The sequence below is a fragment of the Procambarus clarkii genome, chromosome 66 (assembly GCF_040958095.1).
Source record: "Procambarus clarkii isolate CNS0578487 chromosome 66, FALCON_Pclarkii_2.0, whole genome shotgun sequence".
NCBI lineage: Eukaryota > Metazoa > Arthropoda > Malacostraca > Decapoda > Cambaridae > Procambarus > Procambarus clarkii.
The window spans coordinates 29,433,325-29,455,552 of record NC_091215.1 but is presented as its reverse complement, the minus strand read 5'-3'; the positions used below and the strand labels follow the sequence as shown (position 1 = coordinate 29,455,552).

Below are 22,228 nucleotides of genomic sequence, written 5' to 3'. Positions count from 1 at the left end.
AAACACATTGCTCTAAGCAAATAAAACTTTACATCTAGTGGTGTAACGAGTTATTGGGAAATTAAATGAGAACGAATTGTTATAACAAATACTGTCAAACATTCTTGTACACAAACCCTGGATTATTATTATGTAAATATAACAAAACAGACAATCAGTTCAACACATAATTGTTTAACATTTTGTAAAAGAGTTCAACACATTTCATTTGTCTGGTGGAGCCCTTGAGACGATTTGCCCAAGGCCCCCCCCTTGGGGAAAAGGGGGGGGGGGTCTTCCCCCTTCCCCTTGGTCGAGAACCACTGCTCAAGGGGTTGTTTTCCCCCCTCTTACAACATAGCACTTTCCCCTCAAAAATATGACTTTTACATATACATACATATATATATATATATATATATATATATATATATATATATATATATATATATGCGAACAAGCCTGAATGGTCCCCAGGACTATATGCGAATGAAAACTCACACCCCAGAAGTGACTCGAACCCATACTCCCAGAAGCAACGCAACTGGTAACTACAGGGCGCCTTAATCCGCTTGACCATCACGGCCGTCAAAAGGAAGTGATAGCCGAGGCTATTTGAGCCACTTCCCCGACGGCAACTCGGATGGTAATCTTGGGCATAGCATTTCACCAAATCACCTCATTCTTTGGGGCACACGTGAGGAACACAAATGCGAACAAGCCTGAATGGTCCCCAGGACTATATGCGAATGAAAACTCACACCCCAGAAGTGACTCGAACCCATACTCCCAGAAGCAACGCAACTGGTAACTACAGGGCGCCTTAATCCGCTTGACCATCACGGCCGTCAAAAGGAAGTGATAGCCGAGGCTATTTGAGCCACTTCCCCGACGGCAACTCGGATGGTAATCTTGGGCATAGCATTTCACCAAATCACCTCATTCTTTGGGGCACACGTGAGGAACACAAATGCGAACAAGCCTGAATGGTCCCCAGGACTATATGCGAATGAAAACTCACACCCCAGAAGTGACTCGAACCCATACTCCCCATACCATACTTGATGGTCAAGCGGATTAAGGCGCCCTGTAGTTACCAGTTGCGTTGCTTCTGGGAGTATGGGTTCGAGTCACTTCTGGGGTGTGAGTTTTCATTCGCATATAGTCCTGGGGACCATTCAGGCTTGTTCGCATTTGTGTTCCTCACGTGTGCCCCAAAGAATGAGGTGATTTGGTGAAATGCTATGCCCAAGATTACCATCCGAGTTGCCGTCGGGGAAGTGGCTCAAATAGCCTCGGCTATCACTTCCTTTTGACGGCCGTGATGGTCAAGCGGATTAAGGCGCCCTGTAGTTACCAGTTGCGTTGCTTCTGGGAGTATGGGTTCGAGTCACTTCTGGGGTGTGAGTTTTCATTCGCATATAGTCCTGGGGACCATTCAGGCTTGTTCGCATTTGTGTTCCTCACGTGTGCCCCAAAGAATGAGGTGATTTGGTGAAATGCTATGCCCAAGATTACCATCCGAGTTGCCGTCGGGGAAGTGGCTCAAATAGCCTCGGCTATCACTTCCTTTTGACGGCCGTGATGGTCAAGCGGATTAAGGCGCCCTGTAGTTACCAGTTGCGTTGCTTCTGGGAGTATGGGTTCGAGTCACTTCTGGGGTGTGAGTTTTCATTCATATATATATATATATATATATATATATATATATATATATATATATATATATATATGTCGTACCTAGTAGCCAGAACGCACTTCTCAGCCTACTATGCAAGGCCTGATTTGCCTAATAAGCCAAGTTTTCCTGAATTAATATATTTTCTCTATTTTTTTCTTATGAAATGATAAAGCTACCCATTTCATTATGTATGAGGTAAAAGAAAATTTATAGGAGTTAAAATTAAAGTAGATATATGACCGAACCTAACCAACCCTACCTAACCTAACCTATCCTATCTTTATAGGTTAGGTTAGGTTAGGTAGCCGAAAAAGTTAGGTTAGGTTAGGTCAGGTAGGTTAGGTGGTCGAAAAATCATTAATTCATGAAAACTTGGCTTATTAGGCAAATCGGGCCTTGCATAGTAGGCTAAGAAGTGCGTTCTGGCTACTAGGTACGACATATATATATATATATATATATATATATATATATATATATATATATATATATATATATATATATATATATATATATATATATATATATATATATATATACACACAACATTTACAGTCCATATTGGATCGTAATTCAGTAGTGCGGGTGTAACCGTCGTACGACAGCCACACAGAAACTGTCTGTATGACAGATGCTGTCTGTCTGTCTGTCTGTCTGTCTGTGCGTCAAGCGCTCGACGACAAACTTGTACCAAGAATCAACAAAGCTAATGCTATATACGTTACCTCCTTATTAACGATAGACGGATCATCAATCATAGCCAACAATGGCACTTATGAGATGCAATTTGCTTGCTTTCTAACCAGTCTTATACTCTCTCTCTGTCTCGTATACATAAGAGAGAGAGAGAGAGAGAGAGAGAGAGAGAGAGAGAGAGAGAGAGAGAGAGAGAGAGAGAGAGAGAGAGAGAGAGAGAGAGAGAGAGAGAGAGAGAGAGAGAGAGAGAGAGAGAGAGAGAGAGAGAGAGAGAGACACAGAGACACAGAGACACAGAGAGAGAGACACAGAGAGACACAGAGAGACAGAGAGAGAGAGAGAGAGAGAGAGAGAGAGAGAGAGAGAGAGAGAGAGAGAGACACAGAGACACAGAGACACAGAGACACAGAGAGAGAGACACAGAGAGACACAGAGAGACAGAGATAGAGAGAGAGAGAGAGAGAGAGAGAGAGAGAGAGAGAGAGAGAGAGAGAGAGAGAGAGAGAGAGAGAGAGAGAGAGAGAGAGAGAGAGAGAGAGAGAGAGAGAGGGAGAGTCTGGCGCCCTCATCGCAAGGTGGAGAGGGAGGCAGATGGCGCTGTTTCAGGCCAATTACCTCCAAAACGCAGCAAACTACACGAAGACTTGCGCATGACGAACAACGTGCGAACGTAAGAGGAAGCGAGTTATTCTAAACGCTGGGCGTAAATGAACTAAGTTCACTAGAGAGTACAAGTGAACCGTTCCGGGTCCGGGAGTACTGTCCTGGGTCCCAAGGAACTGTCCAGGGTCCCAAGGAACTGTCCAGGGTCCCAAGGAACTGTCCAGGGTCCCAAGGAACTGTCCAGGGTCCCAAGGAACTGTCCAGGGTCCCAAGGAACTGTTCAGGGTCCCAAGGAACTGTCCAGGGTCCCAAGGAACTGTCCAGGGTCCCAAGGAACTGTCCAGGGTCCCAAGGAACTGTCCAGGGTCCCAAGGAACTGTCCAGGGTCCCAAGGAACACTGTCCAGAGGCACAAGGGAAACTGTCCAGGGACATATGGAATAGTCCAGTGTCCTAGAGAACAGCCCAGGGTCCTAGAGAACAGCCCAGGGGTCCTAGAGAACAGCCTAGGGTCCTAGAGAACAGCCTAGGGTCCTAGAGAACAGCCCAGGGTCCTACAGAGCAGCCTAGGGTCCTACAGAACAGCCTAGGGTCCTACAGAAGAGCCTAGGGTCCTACAGAACAGACCAGGGTCCTAGAGAACAGCCCAGGTTCCTACAGAACATCCCAGGGTCCTAGAGAACAGCCTAGGGTCCTAGAGAACAGCCCAGGGTCCTACAGAACAGCCTAGGGTCCTACAGAAGAGCCTAGGGTCCTACAGAACATCCCAGGGTCCTACAGAACAACCCAGGGGTCCTAGAGAACATCCCAGGGTCCTAGAGAACATCCCAGGGTCCTACAGAACAACCCAGGGGTCCTAGAGAACATCCCAGGGTCCTAGAGAACATCCCAGGGTCCTACAGAACATCCCAGGGTCCTACAGAACAACCCAGGGGTCCTAGAGAACATCCCAGGGTCCTAGAGAACATCCCAGGGTCCTACAGAACAACCCAGGGGTCCTAGAGAACATCCCAGGGTCCTACAGAACAGCCCAGGGTCCTAGAGAACATCCCAGGGGTCCTAGAGAACATCCCAGGGTCCTACAGAACAACCCAGGGGTCCTAGAGAACATCCCAGGGTCCTACAGAACAACCCAGGGGTCCTAGAGAACATCCCAGGGTCCTACAGAACAGCCCAGGGGTCCTACAGAACAGCCCAGGGTCCTACAGAACAGCCCAGGGTCCTACAGAACAGCCCAGGGTCCTACAGAACATCCCAGGGTCCTAGAGAACATCCCAGGGTCCTAGAGAACATCCCAGGGTCCTACAGAAGAGCCCAGGGGTCCTACAGAACAACCCAGGGGTCCTACAGAAGAGCCCAGGGTCCTACAGAACATCCCAGGGTCCTAGAGAACATCCCAGGGTCCTACAGAACATCCCAGGGTCCTAGAGAACATCCCAGGGTCCTACAGAACATCCCAGGGTCCTAGAGAACATCCCAGGGTCCTACAGAACATCCCAGGGTCCTACAGAACAGCCCAGGGTCCTACAGAACAGCCCAGGGTCCTACAGAACAGCCCAGGGTCCTACAGAACAGCCCAGGGGTCCTAGAGAACATCCCAGGGTCCGAACGAACTGCCCATTAATCGCAATATAGTTCGTTCAACATCTAGTTCAGTGAGCCCGTTGAACTCCCCATCAGCCAAAAAACAGAGCTAAACAGGAAAAAGCTACACACATAGAGGTTATATCATTCTTGACCGACCTCACAGCGATATCCGCATATTACCCAATAAACTGGTTCAAAACCTGCCGCAATTTAGGCCGGCTCGTAAATCAGCAGCCAACATTCAGAGTCTGAGGCTAACCTTGCATAGCTAAATTCAGAGTCTAATTGAGGCTGTCATTGCATAGCTTCAGAGTCTGATTGAGGCAAACATTGCATATAGCTGATAGTCTTCAATTTGATGGTTATAGTTGCAGCCGTCTGGACGTTGGAGTATATCTACTCAGAGGGGGGGGCCATTAGCTCGACGGTCAATGTTTTCGACGGTGATTCAACGTTATATCGGCGTTGATTCAACGTTATTGACGTCGAACCCACGCTATATCGACGTAATTATATATTATGGGGTTTAGTTGGCTTCAAGACGATCCCTAAGTTCTTGGGCTACCAGCTGTGGGAGTGGGAGCGTGTCATCTTGAGCCACCAGCTGTGGGAGTGGGGCGTCTCATCTTGGGCCACCAGCTGTGGGAGTGGGACGTCTCATCTTGGGCCACCAGCTGTGGGAGCGGGGCGTCTCATCTTGGGCCACCAGCTGTGGGAGTGGGGCGTCTCATCTTGGGCCACCAGCTGTGGGAGTGGTGCGTCTCATCTTGGGCCACCAACTGACTATCCATGTCGTAACTCAGTCGATTAAGCCGCGTCTGGGATCCTCTCAGACGTAGGTTCGAATCCTCGTCACGGCCCTTATGGTTTTGTTCATTTCATGTATCACGCTATTGTGATTTCTGTGTGTCTTCACTGTTTCTCTAAATCACCACACGCACAAAAAGAAATCCATACAGTGCTTGGCTCAGTTGTTGTGCCAATACTCTTATAAATTAAATAACTCTTTTAATCTAGATTAAGATTGTTAACCACATTCCCTTCGGAAAGGTATGCATTACATTATACACCCATCAGTGTCAAACTAGCCCATTACACTGAAACTATGTGATGTATAACACTGAAACTATGTGATGTATAACACTGAAATTATGTGATGAATTATGTGATTACACTAGAAACTATTGACAGCCCTTTTAGAATTTGAAGAGGGCTCCTTGGTTATCTTGAGGTTATCTTGAGATGAAAAGCCCCGAAATCATCTCAAGATAACCTCAAGATAACCAAGGAGCCCTCTTCAAATTCTAAAACCAACAGAATACTATGCCTTTACTGTTGGTTCTGTGCGATTGAACACAGGTAGAGCAGAGTTGTGCATATGAAGGACATATAGCAAATGAAATATATCATGTCTAGAATGCAAAGATTGAACGAGCTGTTCAACACAAATTGAGTTTGTGAACAATTTGTGAACACAAATTGAGCTACTGGGTATTTATCTAGCCACAGAGTACCTCAGACTAAATTAAGGTGAAGTGAGGTTTTTTTGGTATGATTAGTAGGGTACAGATGTGTTTAAATACTCCATCACAATTAACGTCTGAAGTGAATTGTAATATTAAATGCAATGTGATTTTTTTTTGCCAACGAAAATAACTTTTATATAAAATTTGTGTGAGTTCCATCCCAAGTTGGAGTTAGAAAGCATGACTTTGTAGATCGATTGGCCAATTAGGTTTGCAAGGAAAACCTACAGACTAACGTTGAACTATCTAATGAAACTATTATAAACTCACACATTAAAAAAATTGAATTAAGAAAAATCCAAAAACCTGAAAGCTGGCTTATTAATAGCTATGACAACTTTATATATTAATAAGTATTTCAATGGTCAGCACAGTAATCAAACCAGACATCGAACTCTTTTCAAAGAATTCAAAGAGCCGAAGCTCAACCCCCAGTAAGCACATCTAGGTGAGTACAATGTGGTGAGGTCGATAAAGATAACTTGAGAAGTTATCTTTATCTGGCCAGTAAGTGAGGCTACCAGAATATCCAGCCTATAAAATCTGAGACGAACCGTTAAATCGTCGGGTTGAACTGCGACCATTTTTTAAGACCTTCTGGCCTACTGCACACTCAACCATATAACTTGTTCATTGACTCTAGTATATGGGAAGACAGCCTAACCCTTTATCCTATATTTATCTCTCCATATTACAGCATTTTGAGCTGCATATCTCATGATATCTCTGTCCTGAATAGCAGTGAACAATATCAACTTGTATTTACAAATTCGCAAATGTAAATACGAATAATATCTGATGTAGTAGCTTGTAGCCACATATATAGTGAATAAGACCAGCGGGCATAATCCAATACGACCTAATTGAATTACTACAGTCACACAAAATTGTATGTTAATTTGGTAAAGATTTAAATAATCATTTCAACTTTCAAATGTGAAAGGAGAGAGAGAGATCGTAGACATTCAACGGCCGGAATTAAAACACTCTGGTGTAAAAAAAAGTGATGACCTGTATCGATCTTACATCTGTATATGGGGGTGGCTTCTACGACTTTTTTTTCTGTGCATTCTACTAGTGTTTTGTTTTTCCTACCACAGATGTGGTCATACATTTAATGGTCAAGGTGGTGGTGGTGGTGAGGATGGTGGTAGTGGTGGTGAGGATGGTGGTGATGGTGGTGATGGTGGTGGTGGTGGTGGTGGTGGTGGTGGTGGTGGTGGTGGTGGTGGTGAGGATGGTGGTGGTAAGGATGGTGGTGGTGGTGGTGGTGGTGGTGGTGGTGGTGGTGGTGGTGGTGGTGGTGGTGGTGGTGATGGTGGTGGGGGTCATGGGTTTGGCAGAGCGAGCTGTCTACCAGTTCTCACGACACAGGTGACCAATTGGAGCTTTCTCTGTACAAGTTCCTGCTTGATCATACTTTATGTGGCTTTCTCTCTCTCTCTCTCACTCTCTCTCTCTCTCTCTCTCTCTCTCTCTCTCTCTCTCTCTCTCTCTCTCTCTCTCTCTCTCTCTCTCTCCATGCCCAGAAGGCGCTCTCTCTACCATCAATTTCAAAGAATAATTTGATTCCCTTCTCCCTCCCTTCTTAAATCTATCTGTTCCTCTATTATTTCATCCTTTCCCCTTACCCATACGTTCTTCCCTCTCCCATCGTCTGCTATCCCCCACCTCTAGCCCTCTACCTGCACCTCCATCCTGCCCCCCACACATGGGCTGGCCCGCCCTGGGCGTCCTCTGCGCCTCACCAGATTGGAAAGATTAAGCCCAACCGCTGCCTGAAGACCAGTTTAGGGCGTGTCCAGAGCGGGCTGGGCAGCTCTGGGGAGGAGATGATATATGGGGGCTTAGGGGGAGTTTGGGTGTGGGAGGAGAGGGGTGTTTAGGGAGGGAGAATAGGGAAGGGGTGAAGGGAGGAGGGAAAGGTAGAAGGGGGAGGGAAGGGTAGAAGGGGGAGGGAAGGGTAGAAGGGGGAGGGAAGGGTAGAAGAGGGAGGGAAGGGTAGAAGGGGAAGGGAAGGGTAGAAGGGGAAGGGAAGGGTAGAAGGGGAAGGGAAGGGTAGAAGGGGAAGGGAAGGGTAGAAGGGGAAGGGAAGGAAAGCTAGGTCAAACAGCACAATCACAGGTATTAAAAAAGAAAAGAAGTGAAATGACGTCATTTCTGCACTAATGGAGAAATTTGGATGGAGATGAATTAAGAGAGATGGGGGAGAGATGGAGAGGAGTGGTGGAGATGTGACCGCCAGCGGTGCGGACGTGATTGTACCTTTATAGTATAACAACTTTTGGGAGGCTGAAGTCTTCATGCTGATTCTGAGAAAGGAAGGATGTTTGCGCTCAAGAACCGGGTGCCAGGGGTTAGGAGTTCACCTGTGGTGGGGAATAAGACTATTTTAGATTCAGCTTCTCGTAACACAAAGTTCTAAGTAGCACGGGGTATGGTGAGCCCGTAGTGGACGTACCTGGCACAGGAGCGGGGCAAGTAGCACGGGGTATGGTGAGCCCGTAGTGGACGTACCTGGCACAGGAGCGGGGCAAGTAGCACGGGCTATGGTGAGCCCATAGTGGACGTACCTGGCACAGGAGCGGCGCTGTATATGGGGAAAATGAGGTTGTTTGTTGTTGTTGTTAAAGATTTAGCTACTCAGGACGAAGTGTCCATGTAGCACGGGCTATGGTGAGCCCGTAACAAAAAATGAGGCGATAGTGTTCCTTTTTTGATGAAGGTAGGAGAGATGAAAGTGAGGGTCAAGGCAGAGAGGGTAATGACAAGGGGAGGAGGAGAGGAAAGTACGAAAGGGAGGGAGGTAGGTAGAAAGAGTAGACAGGAGCAAGGGGGTAAATAGATGGTTGGATTGGAAAGGAATGGATTAGGACAGGAAGGAATGGGGTTGAAATATAATCAAGGGGGGTTAGATTAGTTGTCGAAAGGTATTGGAGAGATTAATAAAGGTTATTAATCAAGTTTAAGGTTGAAAGGTTAGTGGGAGAGAGTGTTTGGTTGAGCGTGAGTGTATGAATACGATTGCCTGTGTGCGTGAATATGTCAAGTGTGTGAGTGTGTGTGTGAGAGTGTGTGGGTGAGTGTGTGGGTGAGTGTGTGGGTGAGTGTGTGGGTGAGTGTGTGGGTGAGTGTGTGGGTGAGTGTTGGGTGAGTGTGTGGGTGAGTGTGTGGGTGAGTGTGAGTGTGTGGGCGGGAGCCAACAGGTGGTGGTGCTTAACACTTTACAGCACCACCACCAGACTATCTTACATCACCTCTATGTTTAGTAATGTTCAAAAAGTTAATAACTACATTTCTAACACGCCAAATATCACATAAATACATCATTTAAACACTTAATTTTAATACAATCTTATTTTTAACAAATGTGTTAAAATTAACACTTAATCCTCAGTCAAATAATTCACAAACTTTCTACACTTATGCCAATCGAGTTTACAATGATGTCATCAGTACAAATATGCATTATAAATCCAAAATTAGTTATTCCCTGGTATTATTTCACATTGCTCAACCCTACAGTATTTTACTCACAAAACATTCCCAAGTATTTTGAGATTTCAGTATTTCTACGTCCAAATATGACTCCCTACTTTGTACATTAATTTGAATTACCCAACAGCACAGAGGCGCGGGCCTCTACTGTGTCTCTTCAGACTACTTTAATCACGCAATATCCCTATGTAATTACATAATTATCCCTATGTAATTACATCCTTGGATTATTCGCCTGTAATTACGAACCAAATTACATTCGTGCTTGTATGTTATTTAATGTGGACAGTCTGGCACCACTGTGAATGTGGCTTCATTAGTTATACAATATACGATACAATTCGTAAAATGTTGTACCTATGTATTGTATTTAGTATGATTGTAGCTTGTGATTCTTAGACCTGATATCTCTGTTCACCTGGCAGTCCTCCCTAGCATCAGGGAGTTTGTCAACTGTTGTGCTCACCTATTGGTGCTTGCGGGGGTTGAGCTTTGACTCTGTGTTGTGGGTTGTCTCCTGGAGGGAGGGAGGGGGGGGGGGTCACTAGCTAGTCTGGGTCTTTTAGGCTATCCTTTGAAAGACCAACAGACTTCGTTTCCCCTACAATGATAACCCACGCAGAAGCGGCATTCTGAGAAATGGAAACTTAGAAACCAAAGACCCGTGATATAGCATGCTATATATCCTTGAAAATCTATCAACCTATGGATAGAAATATGTAAACCAGAGATTTATATATATATATATATATATATATATATATATATATATATATATATATTAAACGGAATATATTAAACCAGTTGATTAGGATGCACAGGTGCCGTGATGATTTATATACTAGGATCCGTGAGCCCCTTGAGGGACCTAAAGGATAGAAATCCTAAGCTATTCTATCCTTTTGAGACGTATCGTCTGAATACACGTACTTGAACTTGAACTTGCCGCAATAAAGACAGGAGAAGGAGGAGCGTATAGATGGCGGGTGGTTGATTAGGAAGGGTTTGGTCGGGGAGGGGAGGAGGGGATGGAGGGTGCGTGGGGGAGGATTGGGGGGGGGGGAGTGCAGCGGCCAGGAATATCAACAGGGAGAAGGGCCGCGGACGCCACTTCGCGAACGGACGAGCGTCACTCAAGAACGGTAAGCCGGTGCTCCTCGCCCCTGTCGTTATTACCCACTCACACCTGTCTCTGTCTATACCCTAGACAGTCTCTTTGTTATGGGTAGACTTACATCACCACCCGCTAGTTCCCCCCCCCCCCCCCGTGGGATTTTATACCCTTGGATAAATTATGCATTCCGGATTCGTATCGTTGTCTGGTGAATCAAAGTGAAGATGAATTCCTGTGAGTCAGGCGGTGATGGAATCTTCTTGTGAGCCCACAGGTCACTTGACAAGTCAAACGAAGTTGATCCTATGAGCCGAGAGGCCAGCGAAGGCCTCTCATACGCGGTAATGAGATCTTATGAGCAATAAAGTCACACAAATGGCCAACAAAAGATATAAAACACCCGGAAGGTAAAAAAAAAAGGCCGCGTGTATGACAGCATTCCAAGTGGTGATATATGAGGGCGCGATCGCCCTCCAAAGTGACTGTGCCCCTCAAGATGGCCGACATGTTCCTCTTCATGTCAACACAACTCTCCTTATCATGTCTTAAGTCAATGCCCGAGTGCACTAACCCCACACTCTCTTAGTTCAACACGTAAACTAGCCTCGCTGAACACACATCAATCCCAAATCGCAACCAAAGCTTCGTCTATCCTTGAACGGATAGAAATAGGAGAGGGCACCGTAACAACATCTAATGCAAATCGAATATATATATATATATATATATATATATATATATATATATATATATATATATATATATATATATATATATATATATATATATATATATATTTATTTATTTATTTATTTACGTATATGTTTGGTAGGGAGTCGTGTCGACGTGCTCCGTCTGTGTCTCAGTAAAAACAAATGTCATTAATCCATGTAATGGAAACAGTCAGCGTCATCCGCCCGACAAAGCAACGCCCTGATCACGCGTGTAATCCTCGCCGTCAACAATTACTCTTCTGATTACTCTTCCAAAGTGTAATCACCCCCTCCTCCTCCCCCACCCGCATGTTAGCAGTGCATAGGATTTCTGCTCACGGTTGTGTGATCTGGTTTACGCTTGTAGGTGTGAGAGAGTGTGATTGTGTGACTTATTTTAGTCATTTGGCTAGGCTAGGCTAGGCTAGGTTAGGCTACCGCGGACGCTACTTGTGACAGTATCTGTGTATGTGTGTGGAATAGTTGCCATATTTAGAGCAATTCCAAAGGCGAAAACATTCAAGGCCAGCCAGTGAAGGTTGAACTCTTGTTTGCTGTGAGGTGAACGTTGCAATGACATTGCATAACATGCAGGACATGACCATGCACAGCTGACCAAAATGAAGTGGGAACCTTGGCATTGAATTATGCTGTGCATATATATTTTTGTATATACTGTGGTGTGTATTATGTATTTAGGGTGTATATTGTGTATAGGGGCGTTCGTAGCAAAGAAATTTACGTGAAAATTTGAGTTAATATTTATGTGCTGTAGAAAAAATCGATAAATAAATAAAAAAAGTCATTCGTTGGCACAAATTACAAATTTGACAGCAAACATTTGTATATATTAGATTCAAAGTAAAATAAGCAACAATACAAATCCAGCGCACAAAGTATTACACGGAAAATGCGGCAAGAGCAAAATATAAATAATTGCTCCATTATAAAAATAATATATTAATAATAATAATTATTAATAATATTATTAAGAAGAGCCTCATCATCATCGCTGTGAGTGACGCAGCCATATAAAAAACAGATGATATTACCACCATAAAAGGCGTCAGTAATAAGTACAGCGCCCAAATCAACATTTGTTATGTATTAAAATTGGATATGCTTTTTTTGTTTGGAGGTGGCTGGGGTGTGTGGGGCTGAGTGCTGACAGGCAGAAAGATGGGTAGATGTGAAGAAGTACAGGAGTTATTGAGTGAAAAGTGAGTGAAAGTTGTTTATGTGCGTTTGGAAGCTAAACTTGCACTCCTTTGTGAGAGTCAGTGACTGGTAAGTCTTTCCAAGACTTTTCAGCGCATGTTGAAATACATGATGTGGCACATGTTCAGTACATATATCTATATATATATCAGCCCATCCTCCGAATAGACAGTACGTTTTAATACTAAATGTAATAAGTACAATCCTGACTATCGGCATAGTACATAAATGCACATAATCGCCAGCATCGCACCAAAATATTGTAAATATTAGAGTTTACCTGAAAAGCTGTATAGAAAACCACGACCAGAGACGACCTTAGGAGTGTAGGAGGACAAGCATGTAAATAACATTTATTGCTTCTCAATTACAATTAATACTTAACCTATAGCTATATTGATATTACAATTTTATAAAACTAATAAAACAAAACTAAAATCTTTCAATAAATTATAAAGTAACTCAAGATATTTTCAAATTTTGTATAAAATGTCTATTGTTTAATAAAACTGAAAAAAAATTCTTTATATTTAAAACTTGTATATATACACATTTTACATATATATATATACACAAGACCATTTGGTCACCACTTGGTCCGGGAGACATCTCCCGTCACGCAGGGTGCAGTTGCGCCTCCACAGATCTCCAGTATCATCTTTTGATACTGGTAATGGCTCGAAAGGGCCACCACTTACGGGCTATTCATGCCCGTGCCACCTCTTGGGTGGCTTAATCTTCATCAATCAATCAATACACATTAATCACGAAAATTTTAATCTATAAAATTTTGAGTGTGTTAACACGAAATTACGAGAATGTATAGAAGGTAAATATACAGACACAATTAAGTGTATTTGCCCTACACAAGTTCAAGTATGTTTATTGAGATAAGCAATAAATACAACTCAAAGGGATAGAGTAGCTTAGGCTATTTCTACACAGATGGTCAGGAATATACTTATTACATTTAATAATTAAACGTCTATTGTGTCTAATGACAGTTCCTAGCAAGAACAAACCCCTAATGTAAAAGAAACATATTGATAACGTAACATGTAATAATCGGCTTATATACAGTGTACACGTCAAAGTCGACCCCTTAACAACAAAATCATGAGAGCAGTAATACTTGTTAGAAATCGGTTTAAATATTACCTCCGTTACTAGGTACTATTTCCTATTACTCCGTTACTAGGTTACTATTACGCTAGTAATACTCCGTATTACTAGTATAGTAATTATTACTACGTATTACTAAGGAGTATTACTAGCGTAATAGTAACCTAGTAACGGAGTAATACGGAGTTACTTACTTAGTTAATTACTCCGTATTACTCCGTATTACTCCGCTAGTAATACTCCGTATTACTAGCGTTAAATTAATTATACAACATCGAAGTCAGTATAAGTGAGTCGACCTCTGAATACTCTTCAAATTCAAAATCAAAACAAATGCAATGTGTAATGCTTAGCTGGTAAAGGTAATCTATGAGGTGAGGTTGGTACCCACGACCAGTCGCCGGTGGCTTTGATCAGGTCTGCCCTGCCACTGATAAACAGTCGCGTTCCTTCCCGTCTACGGGCTCACCATAGCCCGTGCTACTTGGAACTTTGTTCCAGGTAGCGAATCTTAAACAACAACAATAATCGCGTTTCCCCCAATTTGATTACTTATTTTTTTTTTAACCATGGTAGGGTGAAAGAAAACGTTGAACGAGGTGGTTACCGTGCAGCCCGTCCTCCTAAGGTTTCCTAACGTCAAGAAACTGTTGTACTAAAGCGCCCTTTTCCTAACTTACCAGAGGACCCGAAACAGAAAACGGGACAGTATCAATTTCGCGAGCCGTTATCCATATGCAGGCGATGAGTCACAATAACATGGCTAAAGTATGTTGACCAGACCACACACTAGAAGGTGAAGGGACGACGACGTTTCGGTCCGTCCTGGACCATTCTCAAGTCGATTGTGAATGGGATCGACTTGAGAATGGTCCAGGACGGACCGAAACGTCGTCGTCCCTTCACCTTCTAGTGTGTGGTCTGGTCAACGTTATCCATATTTTCTAGTACAACGGTTCTTGGCCTTATATAGAGTATACGTCAAAATACCGTGCTATTAGCAGGACGAATTTTACCGTGGACGACTGTTACGCGAACTGCTTTAGGCATGTTTAGTTTTAACTGCTAAGCCAGAATTTAAAGTGATTTGTTTGCCAAATATCCACATAATCTTAGCGACGATAAGCTTAGTAAATATAATATTTTCTATATTCTCGTACCAATATAAAACAACATTAATAAAGGTAACATATTTGTAATACACTACTCTACATAATCTGTCCATCCCCCACTCCCCCACTTAAGAATTTTGAATGTTGTGATCATGTCCCATGGTTCTTCTATCTAGTGATGTGAGGTATATTTAGTCATTCTTCGTAGCTCATACTTCTCAGTTCTTGTACTAGCCTGTTACTGTGTTTCTGGACTTTAATCAACTCGTTTTGTGTTTAACGAGAACAATATTCCACGCTGGTACTGCATATTTAAGATTTTCTGACATTTATTATTCACTCAACAGAATCCTAAAATTTCTTATATTGGGCAACCTCTTACTTGCAGCCAATCATGTGTGAGTGGTTTGTTTCTGGTACAAACTCATGTGTGATGTCAGCCTTCGGGTTCCCTACCTGAGACCAGGAGGATTTCTTCTCCCATTTGATACCTTGTGTCTCTTCCCAACACCCAGCTTTATTATTTTGCATTTACTGGGCTTAAACTCTAGTAGCCACTCGTTCGGCCATTCTTTCAGCGTGTCCATTCATGCAGTTGTTTCTTGCAGTCTTCCACCATGTGAGGTACCACATATCATTTTTGCATCATCAGCAAGCATTGTTAGGAAGGAGGCTATCAACTCGGGTCAGTTGTTCGTTAGATCAGGAATTCAGGAACCTGCTTGCTGATAGTACTCTTGTCCCAACATATTTTGGAGTTATATATTGATGGTATTAGGTTGCCCCTCGGGTAGATCTCAACTCTTGGGCCGCCTGTTATGGTTGTGCGGCGTCTCATCTTCACATTGCCTTTCTATCATCGTCTCTTCTAAAATGTTGTAGTTTAGTGCAATATCTGCTCTCTCTCTCGTTGGCATCACGTTTACAGCTCACACTGTGTAAAGCGTTCCACCGCTGCCATGAGCACTCTCGGGTTCTAATACCATCTTGACGTCCTAAGAAGAATTAACTAAGCATAGGTAGTTCGGAAGGTCGCGAGACCCCTTCTACCTTCTCGCAAGGTGCCTGACCTTGTTGTTGTGTTGATTTAGGGGCGACGACGACTGTGGGATCGGATGCGCCCCGGCTGCCCGATACCGGGAAATAAGGGAGGGATGGGGTCCCTATAGTCTCTTCAGGCCATAGACCCTACAAACTCCTCAGGCTACAAATTTTACAGTCTCTTCAGGCCACGGACATGACGGACGAAGCGGAGGTGCCTAACCTTGACAAAGTGAACTATAAAAGGTGCACACCCATCCTTCTTAAGCCCACAATAAAAGTAAATAGGACGAGCTCCTTAAGTCAATATTTACGAGGACACTAAACCTTGCCTGAGGATTAGTGGGACCAAGCAACGCTTAGTCAGACAGACTTGGGAAACGCAACTTAACACCGATAGCAATATCGGCGCACATCACGCACATGGCTGCTTGAAAATTGGCAGAAAAGATCCTTCCGAAAATCATGAGAGATTCAAATAAGATGATTCCAAGTTTATCCACAAAAGATTGCAGACAGGGATAGACCGATAATGACCAGACCACACACTAGAATGTGAAGGGACGACGACGTTTCGGTCCGTCCTGGACCATTCTCAATCGACTTGAGAATGGTCCAGGACGGACCGAAACGTCGTCGTCCCTTCACCTTCTAGTGTGTGGTCTGGTCATCATACTTTAGCCACGTTATTGTGACTCATCGCCTGCATATAGACCAATAATGTTCAATAGTGCCTCAGTAAGCTTGATAATACATTAGAAAGGGATAAAAGCCCGCTTCTAGCTGCGAGACTGTCCTCCTAATCGTGGGAAAGCGCTGGTACAGCCAAACACACGCATGACGACAACATTGCAGTGCAGACCAATATGGATCCAGGAGTCTCACGTGTCATAGGTCAGAAGGAAAGAATGCAAGGCATGAAGAAGTCAACGAACATCGTCAAAGGAAGTCTCGCCACAGCCCGCTACCCAGTACAAAGGAACCACAATTCAGTGACTGTCAGAAAGAGCCAGATTGCCTCCTTGATGCCCTGAAGGAAGGTAAGCTGGTGGTATGGGCTTTACAGCTGCTTCCATATTAGCCAATACCTATCTTCCATACAGTGGAGCTGTACTGGAGACAGGTGTTGCTGCTAGATTCAGGGAGAAAACCAGCACATACCTTGAGGTGCTTCAGGGGCTTAGCGTCCCCGCGGCCCGGTCGTCGACCAGGGCTCCTGGTCGACGTGGCGAGGTCTTGCACATTTATACAAATTCATCCAGAAAGATACAGTGAGCCAAGATTAACGGGATAAATCTCCACTCGTCTTCATGAATTAGTCCGGAGATAAACACATTATGGAAACCAATGGCCCAAGAGAGATCAGTTTCTGGTCCAGCGCTTCAACGTTGTCATTCAAGGTAGGAGAGTTTAGCCGCAGCCTTGGCAAGCGTCCCATCCTCGAGGAGCTGGAGGCTATAGAACTGTAACATCTGCAATGTGTGTGTTAAATGACTTGTGATTTGTAATTCATCTCACTTTCAGCTGCCTACATGTCACGCACCTTAGCTTACATGCAATCTATCCCACTGGTTGGTGACATGGAACCCATGCCAGGTCTCCATAACCCTCCCACACTGACCTGCATACCACCCCACCCTGACCTGCATACCACCCCACCCTGACCTGCATACCACCCCACCCTGACCTTCATAGTACCCACCCTGACCTGAATGCAAGGCGCCTCTCTACGAAATAAAATACATCATTCCCATTCCCTTGTAACGGTCTGAAAGGCAACTACGTTGTAAGCTGACTACAGGGATCAGATCAAATAATCCTCATACGCTCCCCCTCTTTCTCTCACTCCCTCTCACAGAACTCCCCTTTTCCTTTCTTACTCCTATCTTCTTTCCCCTCCTTTCACGACTCCTATTCTTCGAATAACACAACAACATGGGAGGGAATATGGATCATTTGCAATGCAAGGTGGTGGTGGGGCGTGTGTGTGTGTGTGTGTGTGTGTGTGTGTGTGTGTGTGTGTGTGTGTGTGTGTGTGTGTGTGTGTGTGGTGTAGGGGTCAAGAGGGCGTCGTGGGGACCAGTTGCACCGATTAACTTCAGGTATAAAAGCCTGCGGGGGTCGCTCCTGGGGAAGGGGGGGAGGGAGGGAGGGGCGGCCACACCATGTAAGGAGCTGAGGGACTCTGGGTGAGGTGTTCGGGTGAAGTAGGGCTTGATGTGAGAGAAAAGGGGTGCTTACCTAAGAGTGCCTACGGAGGGAATGAGGTACAGTAAGGGCTAGGTCGTTATATACCACCTACTTTGCTCTTTTACGTCCGGGCTCACCATAGCCCGTGCTACTTGGAACTTTATGTTCTGAGTAGCTGACGCTAAAAAGAACAACTCTGTTACGTGTTAGTTCTCTTGCCGGTTAAATTCTTAGTGAAATCTGGTCTTAAAAGTCTTAAAGTTGTGGATGAAGGTGGCTTTAAGACTTCCTCTTACAGTGTGATCCATTTGGTGATCACCCAGACAGGTAGATGAGTATATTTTTCCATCTCTTCGACTCGTTTGCGTTTGTCACTTAAGTCTATGTCCTCTTTGTCTACCTTCTCTCGCTTTAAAGAGCATGTCCTTGTCCACCTTGTGTGTGTTATCCTATCTTGTATGTAGCGATCATATCTCTCTAGTGTTTCTCCTCTCCTCTAGATTTGTGATGTATAGCTGCCTAAACCTACCCTCTTATCTTTCTCCATTGTGACACTAATCTTGCTGCAGAACTTCTCACTTCTGTTTTGGCTTCTATGTTCCGCAATAGAGGTAGATAGAGTGACCAGAGGGAGAGGGGTAGTGTAGGAGAGAGGAAAAGGAGGAGGAGGAGGAGAATGAGGAAGGGAAGGGGAAGGGAAGGGGAAGGGAAGGGGAAGGGAAGGGGAAGGGAAGGGGAAGGGAAGGGGAAGAGACAGTCAGGAGGCTGAAGTCACTGCCTGAAAGGGAAGAAAAAGAGTTATGTACAAGAGACCTGCCCTGCCGCCCTGGGTCATTGACTTCAGGCTCGAGCTAGACAAAGCTCTCCATGTGAAGCCGCTGCTGCTGCTGCTGCTGCTGCTGCTGCTGTTCCTGTTGCTCCAAGGCTGCTGTTGTTCCTCGGGCAGCTTCCCTCACTCACCTCTGCTGCTTCGGGCTACTTATAACGACCACTATGTAACTCTTATCAAAATACCTGGTTATTAGTTTTAACCTAGCTTTACCGCCATAGTGTTTATGACCCGAACAAGGGCGTGTATACACTGCAGGCAGCAAGGTCGTCGCTGTTATTTTTTGGAAGAATATACGATATTATATTCAACTTTAGGAAGAATATACGATATTTTATTCAACTTTAGGAAGAATATACGATATTATATTCAACTTTAGGAAGAATATACGATATTATATTCAACTTTAGGAAGAATATACGATATTATATTCAACTTTAGGAAGAATATACGATATTTTATTCAACTTTAGGAAGAATATACGATATTATATTCAACTTTCCGGTGACGAAACTTGCCAGAACGAATCTTATAACGGAACTGGTATAAAAGAGATGCTGTAGAAAATTACTCTGTTCGTACACGCAACGGAAAACACTCGTGTAATAGCCACTGTTTATACTAAAGAAGAAATAAAGACATAACCGTGACTGGGTGATGGTGGGGAGGGGGGGGGGGGGTGGGGAGGGGAGGTTAGGATATGGCTGCAAATGACTTTCTTGCTTAAGACCCCCCAACAACCCTTAAGGCAATCATTGCTAAGATGCAGCTGGTATTTCCTCAGTTATAGTCTGAATAGTGGGTGTTTTTCTTGTGCAACCAGCTGTAACGACGGCTATCTACATGTCGTTGACTTCGTTATGTCTTGCATTCTTCCCAGGTCTCTTTTGATGTCGTTGACTTCATCGTGTCTTGTCTGTTTCCTATGCTTCTTTTGATGTCGTTGACTTCATCATGTCTTGTCTGTTTCCTATGCTTCTCTTGATGTCGTTGACTTCATCATGTCTCTTGCCTGTTTCCTATGCTTCTCTTGATGTCGTTGACTTCGTTATGTCTTGCATTCTTCCCAGGTCTCTCTTGATGTCGTTGACTTCATCATGTCTCTTGCCTGCTTCCTATGCTTCTCTTGATGTCATTGACTTCATCATGTCTCTTGCCTGTTCCCTATGCTTCTCTTGATGTCGTTGACTTCATCATGTCTCTTGCCTGTTTCCTATGCTTCTCTTGATGTCATTGACTTCATCATGTCTTGTCTACAATAGACCAGGAAGTCATATTGGGCTACCGACCTCAGGCTCCTAACTGATATATACTTAAGTATTCTCATCTACTGTATATCTAATGCGGCTGCTGTAATAATGTTAGGTGTATCTTGAGGTTATCTTGAGATGATTTCGGGGCTTTTAGTGTCCCCGCGGCCCGGTCCTCGACCAGGCCTCCACCCCCAGGAAGCAGCCCGTCACAGCTGACTAACACCCAGGTACCTATTTTACTGCTAGGTAACAGGGGCTTAGGGTGAAAGAAACTCTGCCCATTGTTTCTCGCCGGCGCCCGGGATCGAACCCGGGACCACAGGATCACAAGTCCAGCGTGCTGTCCGCTCGGCCGACCGGCTCCCTACCATGATTATCACTATTCGTTATCTCTGTCATCTCGATAATGCTTCCTAAAAAATCCCTAAAAGGGCTTCCCCAAAATCCTTAAAACGCTCGAATCTTTAACCAAACTTTTTTTTTTTTTAGTTTTTCGGTTAATAGGCTTATAGCTTCGTAATTTTTTTCAGCAAATACTCATCATTTAATAGGTTAAATCATCCTATTAAATTATCCTATTGGAGCTATCGCTTCCCATTATAAACCTTACCAAATTATTTTTTTCCCCCAGTATACGATCCACTAATGGGTTTACAACCAGGTATCCAATGGCAATTGGATGAACAGAGGTTGAATAGTTGAAGATCGGTGTCGAACCGTCCCTCCTTACTCGGGAAATGGGAGGGGAAAGGGAGGGAAATGGGAGGGGATCGAACCCGGCCGATATTGTGTGACGTGTGCAGGGCGAGGGAGCCAGCGTGCTCCGGTGTGGATATAACAGCCACAGAAATCCACCCGCCAAAAACCGGGTTTTATGAATGAAAAAACTTTACACGCGACTCACAGCTGATTAATCAAACTTTTCTCGAGCAGGTGGTTAGTACAGGTTCGAATCCTAAATACTTCACCCAAGTTCTGTAAATAATAATTACTTGGGGGACCTGGTTGATTCCTGGTTGATGGGGTTCTGAGAGTTCTTCTCCCCGAGCCCGGCCCGAGGCCAGACTTGACTTGTGAGAGTCTGGTCCACCAGGCTGTTGTTGCTTGGAGCAGATACCCACCACAGCTGGGACCCCAAAACAACTAACCTACACCTGTGTACAAAGTTATAATATATATTAATTTATATGTGAGGAAAATGCCTATATTGAACACAAAGAACGTTAACCTTGACGAACATGTGTGTTTGGGGTCGGCCGCTGGAGGGACGAGCCTAACCTGACGACAGGTTGCGACATAGCTATCACGAGTTTACACCATGGCTTTAAAGGTAAACTAGCGAGAATACTTAAGGAGCTGCTCTACCAGGGTTTTATCTGATAACATTCGCTGTTAAACGTGTGGCGCGAGATGCAGCAGTTCCGAGCGTTGTTAACATCGCTGGGAGACGAAACTCCTGAGGATTTAAATTCAGAAAAGCGAGAAATCTCAACAACTTGATCTGCAACTCTGCATATTTACAAACGTTAAGCACATTCATCACGCCATTATGCCCTCCTGACAAATGACGGACGCGGTTGTTCCCGCTTGCGATAAACAAAACAGAATCAATTATGCCAGCTAGACGACACGAGTGCTTGACAGGTCACTCTGTCACTACTGGTAATCTAACGAGTTTTACCCGCGGAGACAGACAGACAGAGACAGAACCACAAGGTGTAATACGGGCGAGAACTGCGACACCCCTAGTCCATTAACCGCCCTTATTGTCCTATCATTTTACAAACTCTTCATCCCGGCATGCGCGGTGTCATTAAATAAGTTTGGTATTATTAAGGTTTGTAAGCAACGGAAATATCAGACAAACAAATTATGGGTCTGGGATGCAGCATACTATCACCCCCCCCCCCTCGGGCCAAATCTAGGCAAACAATGCTGATGAAACATTAAATCAACGTTGATGCAACATTCATTAACCACTCCTTGGGCCTACTTTTTCCCACTGAAACGAATATTAGATTATATATATATGTGTGTGTGTGTGTAAATATATGTATAACATCAACG

At 44.3% G+C, this 22,228-nt stretch overlaps 2 protein-coding genes across 4 annotated transcripts in view; one reads left to right on the top strand and one right to left on the bottom strand.

The window, feature by feature from the left end:
• The window catches only part of LOC123769180 (uncharacterized), a 134,969-nt gene that overhangs the window by 85,933 nt on the left and 26,808 nt on the right, over nucleotides 1-22,228 (bottom strand). The window contains exon 4 of one of the 3 annotated variants that reach the window (XM_069310023.1): nucleotides 8,337-8,440. The exons of the other annotated variants lie outside the window; for them this stretch is intronic. The gene's annotated coding sequence lies outside the window, so the exon portion shown is untranslated. The remainder of the gene's footprint in view (nucleotides 1-8,336; nucleotides 8,441-22,228) is intronic. 3 annotated transcript variants of the gene reach the window in all.
• Nucleotides 10,676-22,228, top strand: part of LOC123769181 (zonadhesin) — a 29,902-nt gene continuing 18,349 nt past the window's right edge. The window contains exon 1 of the mRNA XM_069310016.1: nucleotides 10,676-10,711. The gene's annotated coding sequence lies outside the window, so the exon portion shown is untranslated. The remainder of the gene's footprint in view (nucleotides 10,712-22,228) is intronic.